Source organism: Lissotriton helveticus, chromosome 6, assembly GCF_964261635.1.
Source record: "Lissotriton helveticus chromosome 6, aLisHel1.1, whole genome shotgun sequence".
Lineage (NCBI taxonomy): Eukaryota > Metazoa > Chordata > Amphibia > Caudata > Salamandridae > Lissotriton > Lissotriton helveticus.
This window is the reverse complement of record NC_136067.1, coordinates 79,996,474-80,009,888: the sequence shown is the minus strand read 5'-3', so window position 1 is coordinate 80,009,888 and position 13,415 is coordinate 79,996,474.

Genomic DNA, 13,415 nt, shown 5'->3' with positions numbered 1-13,415 from the left:
TTACCTGCAATAAAGATCATAAACCTGTGTATAAGAGGCCAGGCCTCAGAGATGCGGGTAGAGCACCTCGTGACGATACTTGCTGTCTGAACTGACGTGTTTCTCCTCCGGAGAAAATAAATCCTTGTTTCCTGCCTTCCAGTCTCCAGCGACTGCCTCTTCATTGATTAATATTTTGTGGGTTCAAGAGGCGACACCGCCGGGCAATACTTAAGGATCTTTGTTTATTGGTTGTCCATGACCCCTTTTTTACAGGGCTACCACACACTTGGGGGGCCTGCATACTGGGTTTGTATAGAAGAAATAAGCCAAATAAGACTCACGCCAGGTTCTGGGATTTAGGCCTCGTCACAGCCAAGCGGTTAATCACCAAACACTGGAAAAAGCGGGAGCCGCCAATCCCCAAATACTGGTGTGCTTCCTTCACCAATTGGGCTAGAGCAGAAAGTGTGGCTTTACATCGGGAGGAGGTTGCGGGCTTGAGGCAGGTTCCAATTGGGCAGCTCTGGGATGGTTTTGTGGGATCCCTCCAGAAAGAAGGCGCGACCAGGGGATTCATATAGAGATCGCCATGAGCAAGATGACACAGTTGGAATAGATGAGGATACGCTAGGCGCGCAGATGGGGCTTTCCTCCCCCCCCCAATGGCAGTCGCACGCTCGGAGCGCTGGCTGTGTGGCATATCCAGATTGACTGAGGTTGCAGACTCCCAGGATGCCCAGAGGGATGACAACAGCGCCCATAACATGTTCAACACACTAACCGGTGGGCCGGATAGCTGTCTACCTGCACGCGCAAAGACAACACAAAGGACCGTAACAGTATCCTCCTGGCCACCATCCACGGCGACATTCTCTCACACACACTCTCCCTTCCCACCCACCCCCCCCCCCACTTCCATCTAAACACCCCCCGTTTACCTGTTCTGGATTCTTGCCTTCCATATATAGTTCATGAGCCTGGAGGCATACACGTACACCGAATCAGACATTGGGACTGATGTGGGTCGCGCCTCTCCAGCTAACTGACAGGCTATACAACCACCCGTGCGAAACACTACACAATGAAGAGATGTAACGAGAGGCTCCGCTGTCTCTTAGTGGGCGGAGTACCTCGTGGCAAGGGTTGACCACATACGAGAGTCAAATACACCCACACTATTGACAAACACCGGAGGTCTGCACGCAATCTTTCTGGGTTTCGGTAGCACGGCTGCTGACATGTTCCTTGGAGATACAGCCGACAAAATGGGACACGCCGATGAGAAATGTCCAGTTTACAGAGTTGAAATGTTTTTTTTTATGTATAATAAAATAAGACGTCATTTGAAGGTACATTGTACATATGAGCACCTGTAACGCGAAGGTTACTGTTACCGACCTACGGCTTTAGGTAGCTGATGTGTGACTGCATATACGTTACTTGCGTAACCCACAAGATGCAGCAATGCGGAATATTAATAAACGGCTTAAAATAAAAAAAATAAAAAAATCAGGTTTAAGGTAATAATTTATTGTTTATTTAGGCAGCAATCACTGCATTTTGGACTATTTACAGTTTTTATTATCGCTTTCCCTTTACATTGTGCATGGTAATATAATGTATTTCCATGTGGTATGAAACTTTAAAATAAATACACTTATTTTATTAGTTTAGATATTTATGTTTTTATGGTTTTACTGATATCCACACCAAGAAAATTGCTTCTTGCAAAGCCGCTTAAAAATAGTCAATTGATTGGACTTCCTGTTATGTCATTTCCTGTGATTTGACGTGGATGCGAATTAGAAGGGGCCTTCTGCCCGGGGTCCCTAAATACCTAGAGCAGGCTTTCCTCAAACACATCACAGACAGCCAGAAGTGAAACATGTACTGCACAATTTGTAGCATTACCATCTTGCTTAATTGACAGAGAAAAAAAGAACTAGACAGCAGTAGTGCAGGCTTTTCACCCAAATACAGTTGCAGAAGCACAAATGTACGAAGAAAAGCCCACTTTTGGGATCTCCACTGCAGATAAGATGTATAAAATGTAGGTCTGACGTAACCTTCCAGGTGAGTAATATTTATTGTTGGCGTTCCTGGCGCTATTGTGTTGAGCCAACCTCTAGAGTATGAAAGGCCTGGAGGCAGCTGTCCTAGTCGTGCTGGAATAGGCTTTTACCATATCCTATTCTTGGTTCCTTTGAGGTGTAATTCCTTTCAGGATAGTAGGTGGCGTTTGTTGTTTGGAGACAGAGGTTCAGTTAGTACTGCAGTCATAGCCTTTTGCCATGTCATATTCTTTGTTTCTTTCAGGTGTGACTCCCATCTAGTTGGCAGGCGGTGTGTGTGTCCTGTTGTTTTGTCCACAAAAGGCTGATGAGGGCATAGTGTGAAGTCTTTGGTTCCTTGTGTCTTAGTGTTTTATCTCTGGGCAGGAATATCCCAGGATTTAAATAAGGGAGTGAAACCACAAATCAGTGTTGCAGGACTTTGCACTGAACCTAGGCAAGAGAAATAACGCAGGGTGTAGCCTTGGACCGTGTCATGTATGTGCATGTAACTTGCATTATCGAGGTAACTATTAGCGGCGATACTACGTGTCTCTTGGACCTCTTTCAAGTGCTCGTCGTCCTTTCTCCCCCCTCCCCCCAGGGGCGGCAATCTGAGGGATAGCCCCGAGCGCCACAAGCTCTAGCTACGCCCCTGTTTCTAATTGGTTGCACCTGTTTTGTTTTTTCTCTTGTTTTTTTAACTTTACCTCCTGGCTGAGATTCCCCTTATTCTGCTCATGCTAAATAGCGATTTTCATTGAATTCGCTAATTGCGATTTTTGATGCATTGCTTTGCGAATCTTTATTTGCTAATTGCTATTTGCGGTTGTAATTGTATGTTTCGCTATTAAGGTTTCACTATTTTGCTACTCGCTAAATTTTAGAGAGCTTTTTTTGCGATTCTCTTGTTTTTTGGTATTTTGGTTGATGCATTGGAAAGTTTCGCTTTGTGGTCGCTAACTGCCTATTTTGCATTTTCGTAATTTTTGCTAGTGCAAATATGCTTGGTGCATGTGCCAGTATGTCTTTAAAGGTAGAGATCCTAAAGCATGGGTTCTAAAGCATTGGACCTTTCATTGCTTCACATGTTTGAATTATTCACTGTCGTCTGATGGGGAACCCCCGTAAACTTTATAGGCAGCAGAATATACATATACAAATACATTCACTCATTTCCAATGAAAAAATAATGTTGCCTTTTCTATCCTACCCACATCATTATATAACCCAAACTCCAGTCCATCAGGAACCATCTCACCCAGCTGTTATCCTGACTGTCAGAACACTATGACTTTAAAATTAGACACCCTAAATCAAGGGTTCCTCACCATCCACCATTACCAACTATCACAGACCAGTTCATTGATCTTTACCCCAACATACAGATTTGAAGCACGGCATAGACTTACCAAGTAGAGAGTCACATAGATGCTACAAAGGAGTGGGAGCCTGATGAAGCGTGAGGGGGCTTCAAGCAATGAGCTTGCACCGAATTTTCTGGTTAAAGTAGTATCTGTGCTCGAAGTTGCATCCACAGAGTAAATCTCATCAAAGGTGTGAGGAATGGCCCATGTTGAAATTCTACTAGAATATATTCTGTTTAAGGGACGTGGCTTAGAGGCCAAGCAAGATGGTATCTCCCTTTTAATCTACGATGAGCCTACAGCGCACCGTAATGCTCATAACCTGATTTCAGCTTACATTTGCACTATTTTAGCTGGAAGACAACACCTGGCAATGAGTGAATAATCCAATCTGAATTTTGTGACCTAAGTGCCAAGGATTGATTGATGTAATTGTGGGGACAGACCTTGCATTTTTAAGATGGTGGCACCGAACATCAATCGCTGTAAGCCTGAAAATTCATAAGCCTGTGCTTGTAAATGTAATCCCTTCAAACATTATTTAAGCAAGGCTAACTCTTCGATAAGCATCGGAGTTCAACTTGGTCAGTGGGTGGAATGGCACTCTGACCTCTAACTACCACCTCTGTGCAGGGCATTCTACAAGCATCACGCCTACAAGCTACCAGCTGCAAACTCACTGAGTGCTCCTACACTCAAGACATTAGCATGCGCCAGCTGTAGAGCTAATTTTTCTTGAAAACACTTCTGCACTCTTGTCCTTAAAGTGCCAACTTCAATCAACAAATACCTTTCTATGGTCAGCGCTCCAAGGACCTAATGCGCCTGCAGCGGATGGTCTTGCATGGTACACCACCAGTCTCAAGATAGTACTGCTGCAGCGCACTGGACCTGTCCGGTTTCCAGCCTCATGTGTTGTTCCTCATCGCTGCCTTGTAGCTTAACAATAAATCTGAAAAGTATGATGTATGCTTACATTTACGTGCATCCTGCACAATGATTTCAGCCCCATCCATTGTCACCTCCTGCGAATACGGACTTGTTAACTACTAATTCTTTTTCTAAGTAGCTTTACCGCTATGTAGCTTGGTTGCCCATATCACAATCGCCTAACCCCCACTTAATAGACCGCTGTGAGGAGCCTCACTGAAGCTTCTGGTTCATCTAACTGAACAGTCGCACGTATCATCTGGTTTCAACACAGCTTTTCATGTGGACCTTTCAGAAGCTCATTATTACCCACTTGTTACACCTTGCCTACAACCTACCTCCTGAATATGTGGGACCATAAAGAGCACAAACAGACAAATTGGAAAGGCAATCTAACAAGAACCGCTGATATCTGACTCTAAAGAAAATGTGGATACCGCTTTCACCATGGATGGCATATTAAAAAAAAAAAAAAATACAATCCATTACATTGCCCAAAACAGTAAGACTAATATGAACTTGCTAAAAGTGGAGGTGGCTGGTATCCAGACAACTTCAATAACCTCGACATTAGGATTACCAACTCTGAGGGCAGGGACCAGAACGTTGTTAATACTAAACGCATGCAAAAATCTGTCAGTACGTTGACTTGTCTCAAATGAGAAAATTCTGAGCTGGAGAACCACAACAGAAGAAGTAATGTTAGTATCTTTGGTTTGCCAGAAGTTTCTGAGTTGGTGCCTTCTCAACGATCAGATTCATCAAAACCTGGATACCAACTACACTGGCATTACCTTCATGAAAAACTTCGAGACTTAAAGGGCACTTTGTGTCCCAACTTTCAGATCCAAGTTTTTGACCCTCACCAGACTGCTAATCTTCAAGCCTTGGAGACATCAACACTGTAAACCTATCCTAGTTCACATGAGGAATAAAGTCAGTCATATGGAATAGCACTAGAATGACCACATCCCAAGACTTTGCCAAATAAACTTGCACAAATAAGAAAGGGTTTCTCGCCATCCAGAAGTGTCTCATCGAGAATTCGATTCAACACTATTTCATTGGCCCCTACAAATTTAAAATTGCCTTTTGGGGGAAGACAATGGTTTTATGGAAACCTCTAATCTAGAAACTTTTCTAGATAGTAAATCTGAATCTTGTATGGAGGTAGGTGCTAGTATACCGCAAGCCATCCTGTGACTATCCCTTTAATGGTATCCATCAGGCTGGTCCTTCGCGTGCTATAGCAACATTCTTATTCTCATTAACAGATGTTATCACCACAACTTGTACACACTAATCACTGACATACATCCCCATTGCTTTTATAACCTGCGCCTAAATATTCACTTGTAACAATTGCATATCACGCGCACATTAAGCTTGTATTCACATTTGCATACTGAGCTCGCAACCTTCCAGCTCCACACACATTGTGACAATAACTCAGTCCACCTCTCCTGACTTCATCCACCACAAATTCAATAGATTATAGATTATGCCGGAGTTGTAATCTACGGTTTCATGCCAACATTCTTCCTGACTGATTTCTCACTATAAGATTGATACGTTTGGATGACCTGCTTAATCTACTTACTGTGCACCTCATCGTATTTCTTTTAGTCTCAAAGTCTCAATATTTTTCCAAAGCTGTATTTGCATACTATTCTTAATTGCAGCATAAATGTACCTACCAATCTCGCCTCCATTTCAAGGTAATTGTTCTCCCCTACAAGCTCACAATGCTATGCTAATGTTTGACCTTTGGTTAGACTGTTTTCAGTCATATTGTTGATATTTATTTTGCACTGACTCTCAGACAAGATTCTTTTCTAGCGTCTACCCTGTCTCACAGCTTGAGGTTAGTTGTGAGTCAAGCTGATGGAGCTCTCCCAGCCAGGATATCATACAACTAGTCTTTGAGTTCAGCGAGATCTCCTTGGATGAATCACCCCATAGCCCGGTGTCTGAAACCTCGCATCTTAGGGTTTCCCCCATTCCGATTTTTGGGGTAGTGTTGTGGTTTAGTTTCACTCAATGCTTTTGTATGGTTCAGGCCCATTTACATCCCTCTCCTAGGATGTGCTCTCTCAGTATCTGTTCATCACTAATATGGTTGCATCATGCTACCTTCCCCAGTAGTAACATCATGGACTTGGGCTCCCACACTATTCTACCTTCCATTGTCCAGAAACTCATGCACTTATACATCAACCTCTACCTAAAAAACAATACCAGCAGCTGATCCCATCAATATGGCCACCTTGAAGGTAATTTCACTTAATACCAAGGGTCTTATCCATCCACTGAAAAGACGCAAAATCTATGAATTCTGTAATAACCTTAAAAGTAACTTGGTATTCATCCAAGAAACTAAAACGGGTTACAAGGTTTCCCTGCTGTTGAGTAATGGCTGGGTGAATAACCTAACATGCTCCGCTGACATATCGAAAAGATTGATGTCATCATCTTAATGTCAAAATATTGTGGTCTCTCCAACATAGACTTGGATAATGACAATGATGGGAGATGGTTAATCACTAGACTCAAATGTGGCGAAATTGAATCATATGCCATTGACATTTATGCCCCAAAGGGAAATGTACCTCAATTCAAGTCATCGCTAATTTCTACGCTAGCTTCAGCCCTCCAATCTGCTTGAATAATTTGTGGAGGTGATTTCAACCTGTCTATGGATATAATTTAGACTAAAGACTAAAGCTAACAAAATAATGAGTAACCTTTGCTCTTCTGATAGCCTTGCAGACGTCGAGAGACTGCATAATCTCACAGGCAATGACTTACCTTTTTTCACCACCTCATCAGAGCTTCTTCAGAACTGACAATATGCTCATTGATGCCTGCCTCCTACAGGAAACATTTTCCTAGTCAGTCGAACCCATTGTCATATCTGACCATGCCACCATATCTTTTTAACTTAAGAATGCTTCCATTCAACCAAACTCGCACTCATGCCGAATTAATAATTAACTACCAGAAAAGGAGTCTGATGTCCAGGAGCTAGGTTAAGAACTAAATCTTTTCCTACAAGTAGATGCAAACCCAGTCTCTTCCTCTGTGATTTTGTGGAATGCCTTAAAAATGCTCCATCAGAGGCCAAATTATAAATCCAATTGCTAGGTAAAATAAAGGAATAAAACACACTCTCAAATCCTTACTTAAAGATATTAAAATGGCAAAATACTCTATAGATTCTCTAAGAATCCGTATAATCTTGAAACTCTCAAGCAACTAAATTATGACTATAACTCAATTATTAGCAGGCGTGCCCACATTTGGGTTCACATTCAAAAAGCAAAAGGGCTCTTCTATTATATAAAAGCTCAAAAATTCCAGCAGCCTACTTGAAATTTAAAAAGAATAACTCAGGGGGCGTGGCTAAGGCGGCTATGATGGCGGACGCGGCTTAGTAAAGCTCTGTCCCGCCGCTTCGATTCTCCGCTAATTATCCTGTCTTCCCCCCGCCTGTGCCCATCCCGCGGCAGTGAGGGGCGGCGGAAGGTGTCCGACAGGCGTGGCGTGACTCCTGGCCGCATCGGAGCCCTAGATCGGGCGCGGTCGGCCCCGGAGGTGGTGCGGCCTATACCGGCAGTTGAAGCCGGGACCTCAATTTAGCAATAGACGCCCGAGGAGTGAGCGAGCTGTCGGCAGACGGCGAGAGGGGGCGGCAGGGCGGCCCGGCCCCCTCCCAAGACGCAGACATCAGCGGGGGGCTGCAGGCGGAGTGGGCTGTCTGGCCCGGCACTGCACCTGGAGGACCGGGCGGCCGCCGCGGGGCTACGGCCGGCGTGGCGTTGCCCGACTGGCTGCTGGAGGCGGCGGATACCCTGGGAGAGGCCTGAGACGCGACCCCGGTGGTGAGTGTACACTGGGGGCGCGCAGCGGCAGGTGCCCGAAGCGGAGGGGAGAGAGTGGTGGATCCGGCGGTCAGGTCAGACCGCAGCTGTCCAGATTTCTGAGGCGCGAGCACGTTGTCCTTGACCCGAGGAGCATTGGTTGGGGCCCAGTTAGCCGCAGCGGCGGCCTACGATTCGGCGGCAGTATCGAGCCGTGGCGCGCGTGGGCCCCCCCCAGGGTGCCCCCTTGCCAACAGGGCAGAGATCCAGGGCATTGGGCGCGTGGGGCGGTACACCACTCACGGCGTTGACCACTATTGACTGTGTGGGGCTGCCCGAGGCGGCGCGGGGCCTGGTGATTGCGCTGCGGTACCCTGACCGCGGGCTGGTGGAACTGCGTGGAGGCTCGGGTGAGTCGTGGAGATCTCCGGGGCCCGCATAATACAGCGGAGGACTGCTGCTTGGCCCGGTGCGTTGCGCTGTGGATTACCTGGCCGTCTATGCCCGGTACATCACCGGGGGATTACCCAGTGGGCCTCTCGGCGGGTGGCTGGCGGAGGGCCCCTTGGGCCGCGACGGAGAGACCTAGTGGGTAGCGAGTGGAACTTTTCTACCAGGCGGACCCCACTGGCTGTGGATCATGACTAGAGGTAGCGGAAGCAGCGGATCCTCGAAATAAGGCACCCTCGACAAGTTTACGGGTGCGGGTGGAATGGCCGGGGCCTCCGGGGGCCCTCCGCCCCAGGGGCCGGATAATGCAGCGCTTTTGGCGGCAATCACCCAAGCTAGAGACACCCTGGATGCCAAGATAGGGGCAGTTGGAGCCGATGTCACGCTGCTGCGCCAGGACTTGCGAAATGCGGTGGCGCGTATCACCGAGGCCGAAACGAGGATCACCGGAGTGGAAGACGACGTGGCAACATTAAAAAAGAAAGTAGCCGCCATGGAAGGGATCCAAAAAGGCCTGGCGCTCCGGGTGGAGGATGCCGAAGGATGGGCCCGACGCAGCAACCTGTGGTTTGTTGTCTTTCCGGAGGGGAATATGGAGGCCTTTCTTACTCGGTGGTTGGAGGGGTGGTTGCCGCCGAAGTCCCTTTCTCGCTGCTTTGTCATAGAGCGGGCGCACAGGGCGCTCACTCCGAAGCTGCCGGTTGGAGAGCGCCCGCGGCCAGTGATAGCTAAACTGCTTAACTATCATGATAGGGACACTATCCTGAAGCAAGCTCGGCTGAAGGAACCCCTGATGTATGACAATCACCGGATTATGATATTCCCGGACTACACCAAGCTAGTACAGCGACAACGGCAATCCTTCACAGAGGCCAAGGCTCGGCTGAGGGGACTCAAAATTCAGTACCCCCTCCTTTACCCGGCCCGCCTGCGAGTGATCTTTCAATCCCGGACCATGTTCTTCAACTCTCCGGAAGAAGTATTTACATGGACTGATGAGACGGTCCGGATTCGGCCGCACACTCCGCCGGCTCGAGATTCTGATTCATCTTCCTCGACGGCGCCGCGGCAGACCCACCGGCGCTCTCGTAGTAGGAGTAACTGGTGGTCCCGCTCCACTAAGAGGTCCCCCCAAAAAGGACGCTGCGGAGGAAACAGGTCCTCCGGACTCTCAGGATGCAGATTCTTGAAAAGAGACGTGACATGTGGTACTTAATTGTGTTGGGTCGCGGAGCGAACTTTGCAGGTGACTGGAATGGCCCAGACTGAGGTGTCGGACGATGGCCGATACGCCGCTGACCTATACTACGGACTTGATTAGCAGTTATGAGATGCGGGGTGGGGGAGGGTGGGGGGGGGGATATGACAAGGCGGGCTACTACCCCAGAGTAGCGGCAGTCCAGTTGCCGCAGACGTTTATTCCCCCTTAGCGGGGTTGGTTGGGGGTTGAGGGTGTGGTTGTTGGGGATCCATTGGAGTGGGTGGCCACTGACCTCCCGTTGGGGGTTGGAGCAGTCCTTCACCGCGACAGATACTTCAATGTTGCTGAGGTATAGGGGAGGGGGGGGCAGTTTTCCGGGTGTTGGGCTGGGGCGGGATTCAGGGGCGGGGGTGGGGGGATGCACAAAGTTTGGGTCCACAGGGGTAGCTCGTTCACACACAATGGTCCACCGGGTTCGAATCATGTTCTTTGGACAGTTGCACTCACCCACATCCGGGCGATTGCTGACCTTCCCAGTCGATGGCGGATAGAGGTTCGGATTCGGGGCTCCCCAGGGCTATGCTGCGAATTGTGAGCTGGAATGTGCGGGGCATGCTAGATAAAATTAAAAGAGGCGCAGTACTGCGACAAGGGAAAAAGGAGAGGGCTGATGTCCTGCTATTGCAGGAGGCTCATCTCCTGGGTACCAAGACTCTTAGTTTACAGCGCTATGGTTATCATCAGGTGTTCCATGCTGGCTTTGTCCGGGGATCCCGGGGTGTGGCTATTATGATTCACCGCAGAGTGTCGTATGTGCATTCTACCCACTGGATAGACGCCCAGGGCAGATATGTCTTTGTTAAAGGAATGATTGATGGGGAACCAGTGGTTTTTGGCAGTGTGTATGCCCCCCCGTTGCAATGGTCTTTGGTGGAGAGGCTGTTCACTGTATGGGCCGAGATTCCGGACGTGCTGGCTGTGATTGGGGGCGATTGGAATGACGTTATGGATGGGACTGTGGATCGCTACAGGCCGAATGGCGGACAGGTGGTAGCTGCCCCCACGAGATTGAATGATATGGTGAGAGGCATGGGTTGGACAGATGCCTGGCGCTATCAACACATGCACAGTCGGGAATATACATATGTTTCGGCGGCCCATCGGTCCTTCTCACGGTTAGACTACTTGTTCGTCCCCTGCGCCAAGATGGGAAGAGTGGCTTCGACGGCTATACTGCCGCGTGGGCTCTCTGACCACTCCCCCATTGCGATAGATATCCTCCTTGACAGGAGGCGGCAGCATTTTCGATGGCGCCTCTCTACCTGGCACCTACAACAGGATGACTACCAATCCCATATGCGGGAGGCCATAGCCCACTACTGGGATGAAAATGAGAGGTCGGGGTCGGATGTGGTGACCCACTGGGAGGCCATGTAGCCTACACTCAGGGGAGTAGACATTGCCTGGTGTGCGAAGGCCCGTAGGGCGCGGGGAGAGGATCTAGAGAGGGCGGCGGGACGGGTCCGCACCCTGGAGACACGTTCCACCGAAACCGGGGTGGAGGAGGATATACGACGGCTGCTGCAGGCGCAGAGGGATGCTGCTTCCCTACAACTTGAGGAGTCCCGCCACATATGGCTCGCAACGCAGAGTAGAATTTACCAGTGGGGGGACACATCCAGCTCAATGCTATATCGGCTGTGCCAAGGCGCGTTCCAGGCTCAGACATTGCCGGCGCTAAGGGATGAGGCCGGAAATTCCTTATCCGATCCAAGGGTCATTGCCGACAGCTTTGCGCACTATTACGAATCACAATACGCCCCTAGAGATTCTCTCCCTGCGGAAGACGTGGACAAATTCTTAGCGGATCTCCCGCCACGGGGGATCTCCGATGAGGAGCGGGACCGTCTCAAAATTCCATTGTCCGCGGAGGAATTGGGTAAGGCACTTGGTGAACTGAACGCTGGGAAGGCCCCGGGGCCGAACGGTTTTCCGTGCGAGTGCTTTAGGAAATATCATCTCCAGTTAGGGCAACATTTCAAGAAGGCACTAGATGCTGCTAGAGAGCTGGGTCATCTGCCGCCTGATTGGAGGCACGCCGAGATCGTGGTGTTCTGCAAGCTGGGAAGGCCACCGGACCCCCATGAATCATATCGCCCTATCTCACTTCTGAATCTTGAGACGAAGATCCTGGCGAAGGCGCTCGCCAACCGCCTCCTCCCATTGATCACCACTCTGATCCACCTGGACCAGGCTGGCTTTATGCCGCACAGAGCCACCAGACATAATATCAGGCGGGCCCAGGTGGCCCTGGAAATGATGCGAGCCACTGGCTCTCAGGCGGCGCTCTTGTTGGCCGATATTGATAGAGCCTTTGATTCACTGAGCAGGGCATACCTGCAGGCGCTTCTACCTTGTCTGAATCTCGGCCCTCAGTTCCTCTCGTATGTACGGCTGCTATATACTGACTTGACAGCGTCTGTGCGGGTGGCTGGTGCGATTTCGGGCGCCTTCCCCATCGGGCGGGGTACCCGACAGGGATGCCCACTTTCGCCGTACTTATTCGCTCTTGCGATGGAACCTCTCGCGGCGTGGGTGCGTAGGGACGCGCAACTGAAGGGGTTTGAGTGGGAGGTGGGGCCGTCAGACAGGATTGCGCTTTACGCGGACAATGTGCTCTTCTTTCTTACAGATCTCAATAGATCGGGCCCGAGAGTTCTTGACATCATGAGGGTGTTTGGAGAGGTTTCGGAGCTTAACCTCAATGTAAAGAAATCCACCTTGTGGACCCTGGGCAGCGGTGTGGCTCTTGGTAATTGGGCGTCCGCTCTGCAGGAAGCGACAGGAGGCATTAAATATCTTGGGGTATTCATAACAGACATCCCTAGTGTCTCGTGGGAGCGCAATATTGTTCCGGTCTGGGACAGGGTCCTATCGGATATGAAAACTTGGTCCCGTATGCCCTTGAACTTGTATGGCCGGTCGGCCATCTTTAAGATGGTGGCTCTCCCTCGTCTGCTCTACCAACTGCAGAACCACCCCTATCCTATCTTGCCGCAATGGTTCCGCCAGGCTAACTCGGCGCTGGGCCGCTTTCTCTGGGCAGGGGGGGGCTATACGCGTGGCCCTTCGCACCGGTTTCCTTTCAACGTACTGTGGTGGCCTGGCATCCTCTGACATCCTCTCCTACTATCAAGCGTCCCATTTATTAATACTCAACGAATGGTGGTATGGGGATCGGGGCAACCCGGCGTACGCTCTGGAGCGCTACTTAATGGAGCCAGATACTTTGCACACGCTACTGTATTCGGCGGGAAAGAGGAGGAGGCTCCCGGCGGTAACGCAGGTAGTCTTCCAGGTTTGGCCCTTAGTCGTATGGGATGGTGGAATAGGCTGACTGGGGAGACCCCGCTGTGGCAGAATAGCCGCCTGCCGGCCTTGTCGACTTTGCAGGGATTTCGCGGCTGGGACGTGATAGGGATCTCGGCGCTGGGGCATGTCATGAGGGGCACAACCCTTAAATCCTTTCAGGAACTGAGGGATGAATACGATATGCCGCGTACCCAGTTCTTCA